General features: G+C 39.2%; 1 protein-coding gene and 1 long non-coding RNA gene across 2 annotated transcripts in view; one reads left to right on the top strand and one right to left on the bottom strand.

Annotated features, from left to right (window-relative positions):
• olfm2a (olfactomedin 2a) overlaps positions 1-10,747 on the bottom strand; it is a 43,956-nt gene that overhangs the window by 26,119 nt on the left and 7,090 nt on the right. The gene's annotated exons all lie outside the window — the stretch shown is intronic.
• Positions 1,946-10,747, top strand: part of LOC112146148 — an 18,046-nt gene continuing 9,244 nt past the window's right edge. The window contains exons 1-2 of the long non-coding RNA XR_002919218.2: positions 1,946-2,172; positions 2,255-2,357. This is a non-coding gene — a long non-coding RNA (uncharacterized LOC112146148). The remainder of the gene's footprint in view (positions 2,173-2,254; positions 2,358-10,747) is intronic.

Raw genomic sequence — 10,747 nt, forward strand, 5'->3', positions numbered from 1 at the left:
TAAAACAACATAAAATTGTTCTGAAACACCTATTTTTTTGGATGGTAGTGACTTACTTAATTTGGAGAAAAAAATGTGATAAAAAATTGCAAAAATTATATTTTTTCTATCTAATAGAGTATTAGTGGTATCTAGTAGATTAAATGGTTCACTGTTCTCGAGCCAAATGAGAATGGGTGAGGATAGCTGTGAATGTCAAAAGAGCATGCAGTAATAGAAATATACTCTAGATGGCAGTAAAGATTCAAAAACAAACAAAAAATATCTCATGTAACCTTGAAAAACTTCACTCCACGTCTAACCTAACAACTACGCTGAGGATAAGCTGAGTAACAACACTGTTACAAGAAATAATTTCAAGGCCACACGATGTTTACATTTTGAAAGCGTTCCAGTGGCTGAAATCTCAACCATTTGCTAAATATATCACCTGTAATGCATTATGTAAGAGCAGGTTTTCCACAGAACCGCTGAGACAGTAAACAAGCATTACTCTAACTGATGCATTATTAAGCAACATTCCCTTCCTTTGAGCGTAAACCTATGTATGAAAATAATTCAAGAAGTTGTCACTTTTTCAGCGTTTTCACATCGAAACCTGAAGTTGGTTGTGATGGAGGGAATCTAAAGGGAGCTGGAGGGGCTTTTAATAAGCAGAGCTGGAGGGCATATTTTTATCCTCTGCTTTTTTATGCTTGAAGTATAATTTCAGTAATGATCTTTGAGCTTTTTTTAAATCTAAAAATATTCAGAGATTCTGTTATTGACAATAAATAACAACTAAATCACCGGTTTCTGCTTGTTTGACAGGGCGATAGCATCTTTCATAGTTAATTAGTAACTGAGTCCTTCACATTTTTATATTCTGCTCTTAATGCAGTAGTGATGAGGGGGAAAAAAATCAACTGCACATGAAGTACTCAATATAAGAAACTAGATGGTAATTATCCTCTGAGAAAGAAAAGATCATTTAAAATGAAATGTTAAATTCTTTTAAGTTCATATTCTAAGATTAGCTCTTTTGAACTAGTTAAAATCTCCCCCTTAGACCCCCTAAGGGTCACATGTCATCATTTTCAAACTTATGCAACAAATAATGAATGAAACGATGAAGACAGTCTGTCATACTGCGAAACGTTTGAGGCTCTGCTAATCATCTGATGAACAGAGTCTGCTGGCAGAACAAGCCTTCATTAAATAGTAGACTGAGAGGAAGCCGGCCATTTAACCTATATTAATTTAATCCTTTTTGATTCATTTGTACAGCCATTGCATTTCTCATTATTTCCACACTAATAATTGAGCAGCTTAATTTGCTCTGCAACACTGCAGTGTGGTTGCATGCTGTTCTTCATCGCTCTTCCTTTTCTTAGGTGACTTTTCTTCTGCCTATGAGAGCCGTCACTCTCTCCTTTTCCCTGTTGTTTGTCTTGGCCCCTTTGGCAGTGTGAAAAAAGGGCATCATTTGACATGTTTCTGCTTTACTCTGTACATGTCTCACTGAGCTCATCACTTTTGCCTACAATCATAACCCCTCGAATTCACAAAACACTGAATATAAAAACCATGCAACATACAAATGTTTTTTTGCTGTTTAATATGTTGGTGCTGCAACATAGATATGCAACACTGCCTTTTGCTTTATTATGAATATCTCAAAAAAAAGAAAAAAAACACTCTCCTTGCCTGTGGTGAGCTCTATAAAAGGGCATTTTTAATCGGTTCAAAGGATGAAAATGCCCACCAACCACAGATATGGAAGCATTTGTGCATATCCATGGAGGGCTTCAGGAGCAGAAAATCCCGAGGCCATCAGGGCAAGTTCTTCGTGAGGTAACAACACTTTACAGCAGGGAGGAGTGCACACAAAATACATTAAAATCAAGCAGACCAAACACAAAATCCCAAATCTGCCTCAGTTGATCGCAGAGGATGATGTAGATCTAGTAAGATTGAACAGAAGTCAAGCACCTGCTGGAGGTTTCAAAGATGCTGCAGTCATCCGGCTTTAGGGAAACTGGGCTATTTTACTGAGTCATGATTAATTAATTAGCTGACGGACAAGAAGGCCCACAGCCTTCCAAATGGATCAAGATCAATAATAGCCTTAACAAAGTGTGACCTCGTCTCCATGGAAACCGTTTAAATGGCACAAATAGGCCTCACCTCAAGGTACTCTTCAGAAGCAACAATGATGTGTTTTTAACATGGAGTGTTTAATCTATTAATGGTTCCTGTGGGTCTCTGATCATAGAAACCCATCTGAGGTTTTACTTTAAGAGCCTTAAACCACAGGAGAGCCGGAGAGTGCACTTGCATCAACACATGCATGCAGGAAGGATAAACACGCCCAATCAGTATGTATATGTTACTATTTCCACCAATAGATTAGAACCTCTAAGCTGTTTTGGTGCTTAGACATTTTATTTTGAAATTCAAGTGCTATTTATTCACGTTTGTGGTCCTAAATAAGTATAGGATGAAAAACTTCTTTAAGTTTGATTTTTAAATAGTGATGATGGTTTTAAGGTGTAGTGACCATGACTCAGACTACTTACATATTGATCTTTTACTGGTTTTCTGTCTCATGAATTCTCATGTATTATCAATGACCTTGTGAAGGCCAAATTATTGGGTTTGATATATATATAAAACACTAAATAAGCTCAAGATGGCTGGTGATTAGAGATGCCAGGTGGCAAAGAAGAAATGATGGTCACAGGATTCAGAAATATAGGGGTAAAAGAGAGTACAGCAGGTCAGAATTCTAGACAGGTTTTCGTCATAATTGTTGAAAGCATGTGGTAAAAACTTACTGAAAGCAGGGGATTTGAAATTCCAAAGGGAACAGAGGCTCTTGTTAATCAGCACGAGCTTTAGGAACATGACCAGTATTTGTGCTCAGCCCTGCAGCCTTTGAGGGATTCGCTCAAATGTGAGACTTTCTTTACATGGTGCCCTGCAATATGGAGCATTTCATCAGTGAAGTCATTTGAAAAATATTCAGTGAAAGTAAGAAATCATAATTTCTGATAAATGACAGTTTGGTTTTTTAATGTCTGTGAAGGAATTTAGTCCTGTAGTTGTAATAGGATACTCCTCCTGGACTGTTATTCAGCCTCTTTTACTCATAAGTAAATCTGCTCCTAGGACTGAGTCATGTTGAAGACAGCTATACCGATTTTTTTGCTTCCGATTTGAGAATGTCTTAATTGTTGCATTTGGGACCCACTTATCTCCACATTTCCATATGATAACAACTTTCGTAAACATGCTGACGTCTTCATTTGACATGTGGTAAAACATGTTTCCATTTGTTACGCCGAGGGAATCCGGCAGTGACCTCGGATTCGACTTTGCATCCGCGAGGCATTTTAATTTTGCATTTGTTTTTCCTTATTTACTTATCAGATCTAATGAACAGAAATAAATATTTTGTTTTTTTTTCTGTCATCTTAAAATAAATAGCCACAGCGCTGCAGGCCATCCTCTGTGGGGAATGTAATGTGCTGCCAAAAACCTGCTCTTCCTTTTCCTGAAAAAAATTGTTTAAACTTGATGATTTATTTATGAAATGGAGAAAATACAATCAGCGTAAGTCTTGAAAAATGGTACAGTATAACAATAAAAAGGAATAGTTTCAGTCGACAGCAACATGGCATGAGTCTAAACAAGGACAGCATCAGGCCCGTAGAGGTCTGGCAGCGTCTACTGTAGCTGCAACAAATGAACAGATGTCTGCGCAGTATTTTCAGCTTTGCAGCCTTCTGTGGAGATGATTGGTGGGGGGGCCCGAGTGCACAGATGAAGCATGTATGTCGGTTGTTTTCTTAACTAGCGGCCATAAATCTAAAACCGTGCGAAAACAAACTGGCAGATAATCTCAGCGATCACAAACATTTGCTCTCGTCTCATCGGCATAGAAAAAGATCTCTCCTTCTCATTCTGAGTATGTTCCAGTTTGTATGCATATCATTACAGCACAGGAAGAAAAGCAATACGGTAAAATTAAATGTGTTCAATTGCAAACACAGCTGGCGAATGTTGAATACATGGAGGAAAGATGAAAAAAAAAAAAACAGACAGCATAATGATAATAATTAAACAATCAGTGATGGTCCTACGTTTGGCACATACATACAGCACATTTAGGTTCCTTAAACGTCTGTTGTATTCTAACAAAACACTCAAATATACCTTTTCTAATTTTATCATATTTCTTTAATATTTCTAAGCAATATTGTCCACTTAGTTAAATAGATCCGAGCATGTGAAGTCCAAATTTGAAAATATCTAATTGGCTTCCAAGAATAAATAAAAGAAATGAATGCAATAGATGAGAATAAATTTCAGTTTTCAAAAGCGTCTCTGCCCCTGTAAGCCTGAGACTGCAAGCTTGTTTGATCAGTCAATTGAGTAGCTTCCTCAGTGTATTACCTGAACATGCATTCAAATTTATTCGTACAAAGAATGATTGCTCTTGATTGCTCCCTTGATTACAGTCTCCACAATATCTGGGGGGGCTTAAGCAGTTTTATTTTTGGGGAGCTGAATTTATATGTTTGAATCACAGATTGCTCGATTGGATGCTTGCAAAGACTTACTTCTTCCCTTAGGCATAAAAAAAGAAAAAAAAATACATGTGGCAATCAGTAGCCATGTATTCTGGGGCTCTGGTCTTTTTTTTATTCCTGCAGCACCAGCTGAGCGCTACTCATGGAAGCCCTTCCAGAGGAAACTGCGCATTTCTAAATTGCACCGACCTCCCTCAACACACCCAGAGACAAATACATACAGACATACATTCAGTACAATTATCAGGATTATTTTTTCTTGCCTTTACGATGAGCTGATAATGTCCTACAAACAGAACTATTTCTGCATCCAACTGTAGAGTGCTATCAGCCCTTCACCCCCCAAAAAAACCTTCTGTTCTCACATCAAGCTAATCAAACATTCTTACATGCGGACAGCTTTTTCTATAAAAAGCAGTAATTACTGACATAAAATTGGACCTTTTCTTCCCTGCAGACGGGAGGTGAGACTCAGAAAAAAAGCCTTCTAATTGAGGCTGCCCCCCATGGCCATTTTCCTCTTCTAAATGGCCTTTGCTGAATTTGGGGCGCTGGCCTTCTTACTGCCTCCCAGAATAATGTAATTTTAATCCCGATGCTTACTTGTAACAGCACAATTTTCCCTTCAAACCACAGCAGAGTAAAAAAAACAAACATTATAAGAGATGTTTTGATCAGGAAGTCAACAACTCTGTTTTTATTTCAATTATTGAGCGAGTCTAGGACAGAATATAGAACCTTTTTTCTGTTTCTGCAGAGATACATCCACCTGTATTTTGCAGATGGCTTCTTGAATGTCTTGCACCAAATATTTTTACTAGATAAAATAAAGAGGTAGCTAGTGAGGAAAGTGTGTACACGTTCTCTTTTGGTTTCTACCTGAATCTTTGTTTATAGACGTCAAGAGTGTAGGTATCTATGATTGGCTAATCACTGCGGGAGGTTGCACCAGAGAGAGGAAATTCAAAGAATAACACAACTGACACAAAAAAGTTATTTGAGCGAAAGGGAGAAATAAAAGAAAATACAAAAATTGTGCATTTGAGACTTGGTGGGGTGATGAGCTGACATTTTTTCCTAGTTTCTGCCACAACTGCAAAAAAGGTGCAAAGGGGAGAGGTGATATTCAGCCAAAAGCTGAGGGTTTGCAGCAAGAAGATCATAATGCACCGCAGTAGAAAATGATCAAAAGTTACCTAATGCCATCATTTGTGTATTGTACATTAGTAATAAATGGATCGATGCCTGCAGTGTCCAGCCTTTTTATCAAAGCACACACAGCTGATTCCATTTGTATACTTTGTCTTCAGGTCAGGAATACTCAAGGAAGCTGTAACATTTAATTAGAGAGACATTAATAGGGAAGCATAGCGTGCAGTGCAGAGGAATCCCAGAAGAGCCCCTAACTGGATATTGCATTTACAGACAGTGTTATGGGCAAAATTCTTCAGAGAAACTTTTAGATAAACAAATTAGCCCATCTCCGTGCACTTTAATGGAGTTTTTCCACGCCGGCTGAAATGAAGAATTGTTAAAGGGAAAATAGTTGCGCTATCCAGACTGACTGCAGCTATATCATCTGCACAGTCTCTGCTGGATTGTCAAAATGAGGGGCCACTGATCCGTTCAGTGATTACACAAACAAACGCGCAAGAAAATATCAACAAACCAGAGAAAATGAGTATACACTGAAGAAATTAGAGGCTTATTTAAATATTATAATGCAGAGGTAGCCAAGTGTGAGATGAGAAATGTTGTGCGTGGAAAGGTGAGGCCCATATGGTGAAGAGTGGCCTTCAGAGTGTTGTGCTGCACTGCAGGAGGCTGCATTGGATCATAAGACTCGCTCTCTGTTGGCTAATTTAACAATCGCTCTATAGGTTCTCTGATTATGCAAAAATTTAGTCAGCGAGTTTTGCATAGAAAAAAATGCAGATTCGCAGTGGTTAATGATGAACTTTTGCATTGCACAGAGTCGACATAATCAGAAAGGCTTTCATTAAAATTCCAGGCAGGAAAAAAATTTTTATTTAATGAAGACACTGACTTAGCTAATTTTAAATGTTCTTTCTTTTCGTTGGTCTCAAATCTTGCTGCATATTCCTCCTACAGCCTCCTGTTCCTGTGCTGTTATTGATTATCGCCTGACTGCCACAAGAAAAATGGATAAACGTGTGTGCAGAATTACAGCAATCCTATTGGGAGTCTAAAAAAAGACAGAAATAACCTCCAATAATCATCCAAGGAAGACATAATTTCTGAGAAATTTCAGGAGGAAGCAGATTCAATTATTTTTCTAAATTTTAATTTCACACACTCAAGGGCAAAGCTCTGCACAACAATAATATTTGTTAATTTGACAAGAAGGAATGCAGTCATCATTAACAAGTGACAAATGTCTATAATATGGCAGAGTAATGTAATTACTGTTGATTTCCTTTAAATATCAATGATTAATATGTAAGATTGTTTCAATAGTTTCTACACAGACAGAAAAACATTAAAGTATTTATAGGATGGAAAGATCACAACACGCTTAATCCTCACAGTCTGGGCTAATTAGATAAAATCAACCCAGCTTTAGGCATGACAGCAGCAGATATCGATCTAGAACATACCAGGTAGAAAAATGTGCTTGACAACTAAGAAGTGCTCTTCTCTGAAGATCCTGCAACAGCTCATTGCAAGCTGTTACTCTCACTGAGAGGATAAGAAATGAGAGCTGGGCCGGAGAGGGCTAGTAGCCTGAGGCAATAAGGCGTAAAGATGAGGGGACCTCTCCTGAATACCTATTCATCACATCACTATTAGTGTGGTTGAAGCACTCGGCTCTTAAAAAAATAAAGCAAGCGCTACATTAAATCCTAGAGCTGATTCTCAAATTATAGAACCTTTATCCGGCTTCCAAATGAAATGGATTGTCAATGGAGACGTGCACGAATCAAGAAAGCAGGATTTTATTGGAACTTCTTTTTAACTTTTCTTCTCACTCTTTATCCTTTTACTTGCTGTTTCTTAGTCACCCAGCGACAGGATGCACATGCCACGGTTTTGTCACGGTCAAGACCGTATTGATTAAGTGACGGCGAGCTAATTAAAGGCAATCTGAAATAGGTGTCATTGCTCGCAGGAGAACAAAATCACGGGGACAAAGTGATAGCCCTCTAAATTTTCTTCTCAGTTTGGTTCAGATATGAGCAATAACAACCCTGCAGGCACAGTCGGAGGCCCTCCCCGGCTGTCCCCCTCCTTCTCCCCTCTATCCATGCCAGCAATCTACAGTTTTCATTTCCACCATCTTTACTCTGTCCCTTCCTTCCTGTGTGTCTCTCAAACACAATTGCAGTGAGGCAGCTCGGCTCAGTTACTCCACCGGGCCGTGATTCAAACCCGGTTCACATCCTCTCACTTTGTACTGACACTCTTCATCAGCCCAGATCTTCACACGGTCTGCAGTTTACAAAATCTCTCTGAACTGTTAGTGAATGACTGTCGATATCTGACTGATAAACATCAAGATTAAGTGTGAAATCTAACAGGTTTTGTGATGCATTCAGGCATTTCTATTGGATCGGAGGCTATGTTTGTTGTTGCAGGCCTGTCGTCCAACACATAAGGAAGAGCTGGGATCAACAAAACAACTGAGGTTGCATATCCAAGCAGCAGAAATCCTCCTTTTTTTGTCCACCGAGAAGGACAAACTACATAATCTGATGAATACAGAATCTAATGAGATTAAATTAATTTAAACTAACAACCTCTAACCTACTTATGTGATTCCGATTCCACCAATCAATTAAAAATTCATGCAGGGCTGAGCGCTAAACGGTTTTTACTTGAATTTCGTGTGATCCATCAAAGCCAGATTTTCTTTCAGGGTATGTCATCAACATTGCAGAGTTTTTACCTCCCTTGCTTCTTCTTTTTTTCCAGCTTTTACTGGTGACTTTAAGAATCAGTGTTCCAGGACTACAAACCGGACTGTTTTGTGGACTCTGAGAAATCTTTGGAGGTTTACAATCAGTCAGTTTAATGTTAGAAAAGCTGCAGTCCTGTCCTCTGAAGCATCTTGTTATCGCCCCTGTTCTTGTAATGTAAGGTCTCTATCAAAGAACCTCTCTACCTTGAACACTGAGAGGCTGCAGAGAGGATCTCTCCCGGCCTGCTTGATATTCATCAGTGTCTAGGGGCCGCTGGGCTCCCACGCCTTCCTGACTTGAACCTTTAAGCTTTTGGCGCAGTCAAACATCAATGGCCCTACTGAGTGGCCGTGAGAGTGCCACGTGGAGAACACATCGATTTAATAGCTCCTCTTGCCTTTCGCATCCACTTATTCTGCAGAGCTGCTTAGTCCTTTATTCACAAAATAAAAACTCGAAAATGTTGGTTAGTTTCAACACGGGTGCCACTTCCAATTTTCTAAAAAATGTGAAAAACAGTTCAAAAATGATAACCGTATTCAATCTCTTTTGTTTATCACCTCTTTTCTGCATCCTTTGCATCTGTCAATTGTAACTCCACCTGAAATAGAAATATCTTATGAGTGGAAAACAATTCAGAAAAGCTGACTGAGATTTTCATGTCTTCTTTTCCAGAAAATAAATTTTCCTGACACTTGTTTTCATTGTTTTGCCGTGCGAAAGAGAAGGTGGAAGCATCATCTCAGTCTGGGGTTTGAGAACACACAACACTTTCTGATGTGTTTCTGCTTATAAGGGGGAAGAGATGAGAACGGCACTGTTCAAGTAGAAGCTTGCCCAATCTGCTCGGTTTTATGAAAGCTTTTGTATCAGGGCAGGAAGAGGAGCTCTAGGCATAACAGCCGTATTTATATTCCAATCTACTACTCAGAAACCCACATTGCCATACTCATAAAAGATTCATCGAGTCGGGAAAAGGAAGGTCGTACTGAAAACTGGTCAGGAGGTGCCTATTGCATTGCAAAAGAGAACAGACGGACGTTCTGAGAAACACACCAAGCCCGATCCATTGCTTTAACCAGAACAGTAGCGATTGTTGTCCCCGGATTAACTGGCTACGCTTTACCCGGCAGTGATCAAATAATCGGCCATGTCTGTGCTGTAATTGGTGTCTGTCACTCCCACCATAAAAACATAGTATCTTTAATAGCCTCAGCATTGCTTGTAGGAATCGATTGCATGCAATGCTTGGGTCTTTGTCTGCTGTGGATCCCACTGCTGACATGTTTGCGAACTGCAGAGCAAAGGGGAGAGGGGGAAGAAGGAAAAAAAGACAATGTGTGTGCGCAGGAAGAGTGTGTGTGGACGTGCATGAGTGTGCCTGTTCTGGGTGTTGTCAGAGAAATGTCACTCTTGCTTAGAGTCACAGACATAAACCTCTGGGAGTCCTGCAGCCTCCAGCACACGCACACAGAAGGAGAGTGAGAAAGTGGGGGAGAGAATGTGATATAAGAGATGATATTCATTCCACCAGTCAAGCTGATCTTTCTATACACTTTTGACAGCAAACATACAAATAATGTCCTTTGCATTTTAAGAAGAACCAAAATATTTACAGAAAATTATGCATCCATTAGTCAGCCATCGTAAATCAGAAAATGAGTTTCTAAAGGGAATGGGAGACACAAGCTCATATGTAATGTAAATGTGCTGTCACTTTGTTCTGCATGTATAACAAATGTAATCAGTGTCCAACAGGACAGCTTTTAACTGGTTAGTTGCCATGTTGGCCATGCCTGTTGTGTTAAGTATTAAGGTTCCTTTCTTTTATGCATTCTTCAAAAAACCCTCAAGTCTTATTTATAGCTTGGTCTACGTGAACGCTGATGGTCATTCTAGGACAGCAGGCGGCTGTTCTTTCAACAAAAACAGAAAACAGCAACAGAGGTCATTTAGAGCTCACAGAAGCCTGGAGCAAAGTAGTGGTCAGCGTGTGGATGAGAATGGCTAAGTGGCCCATGAAAACATAAACTAAATACATTCATGTTCTGTGATGCTCACATTTGCTTCACACATTTTTTTTTTTACATTTTTTTCACTGCAAGTGTGAATTCTGTGTATCAAGGTCTGGGTGGCAACCATGTTGCAAAAACATCCACAATAAACAGTGACCACTCAGCTAAAAATGACATTTTAAGGTTGAAGTTGTTCTGGTCAAATTTTCAGAGACTGCATCCTGAAATATTAAACGGA

Source organism: Oryzias melastigma, linkage group LG8 (genome assembly GCF_002922805.2).
Source record: "Oryzias melastigma strain HK-1 linkage group LG8, ASM292280v2, whole genome shotgun sequence".
In the NCBI taxonomy this organism is placed as follows: domain Eukaryota; kingdom Metazoa; phylum Chordata; class Actinopteri; order Beloniformes; family Adrianichthyidae; genus Oryzias; species Oryzias melastigma.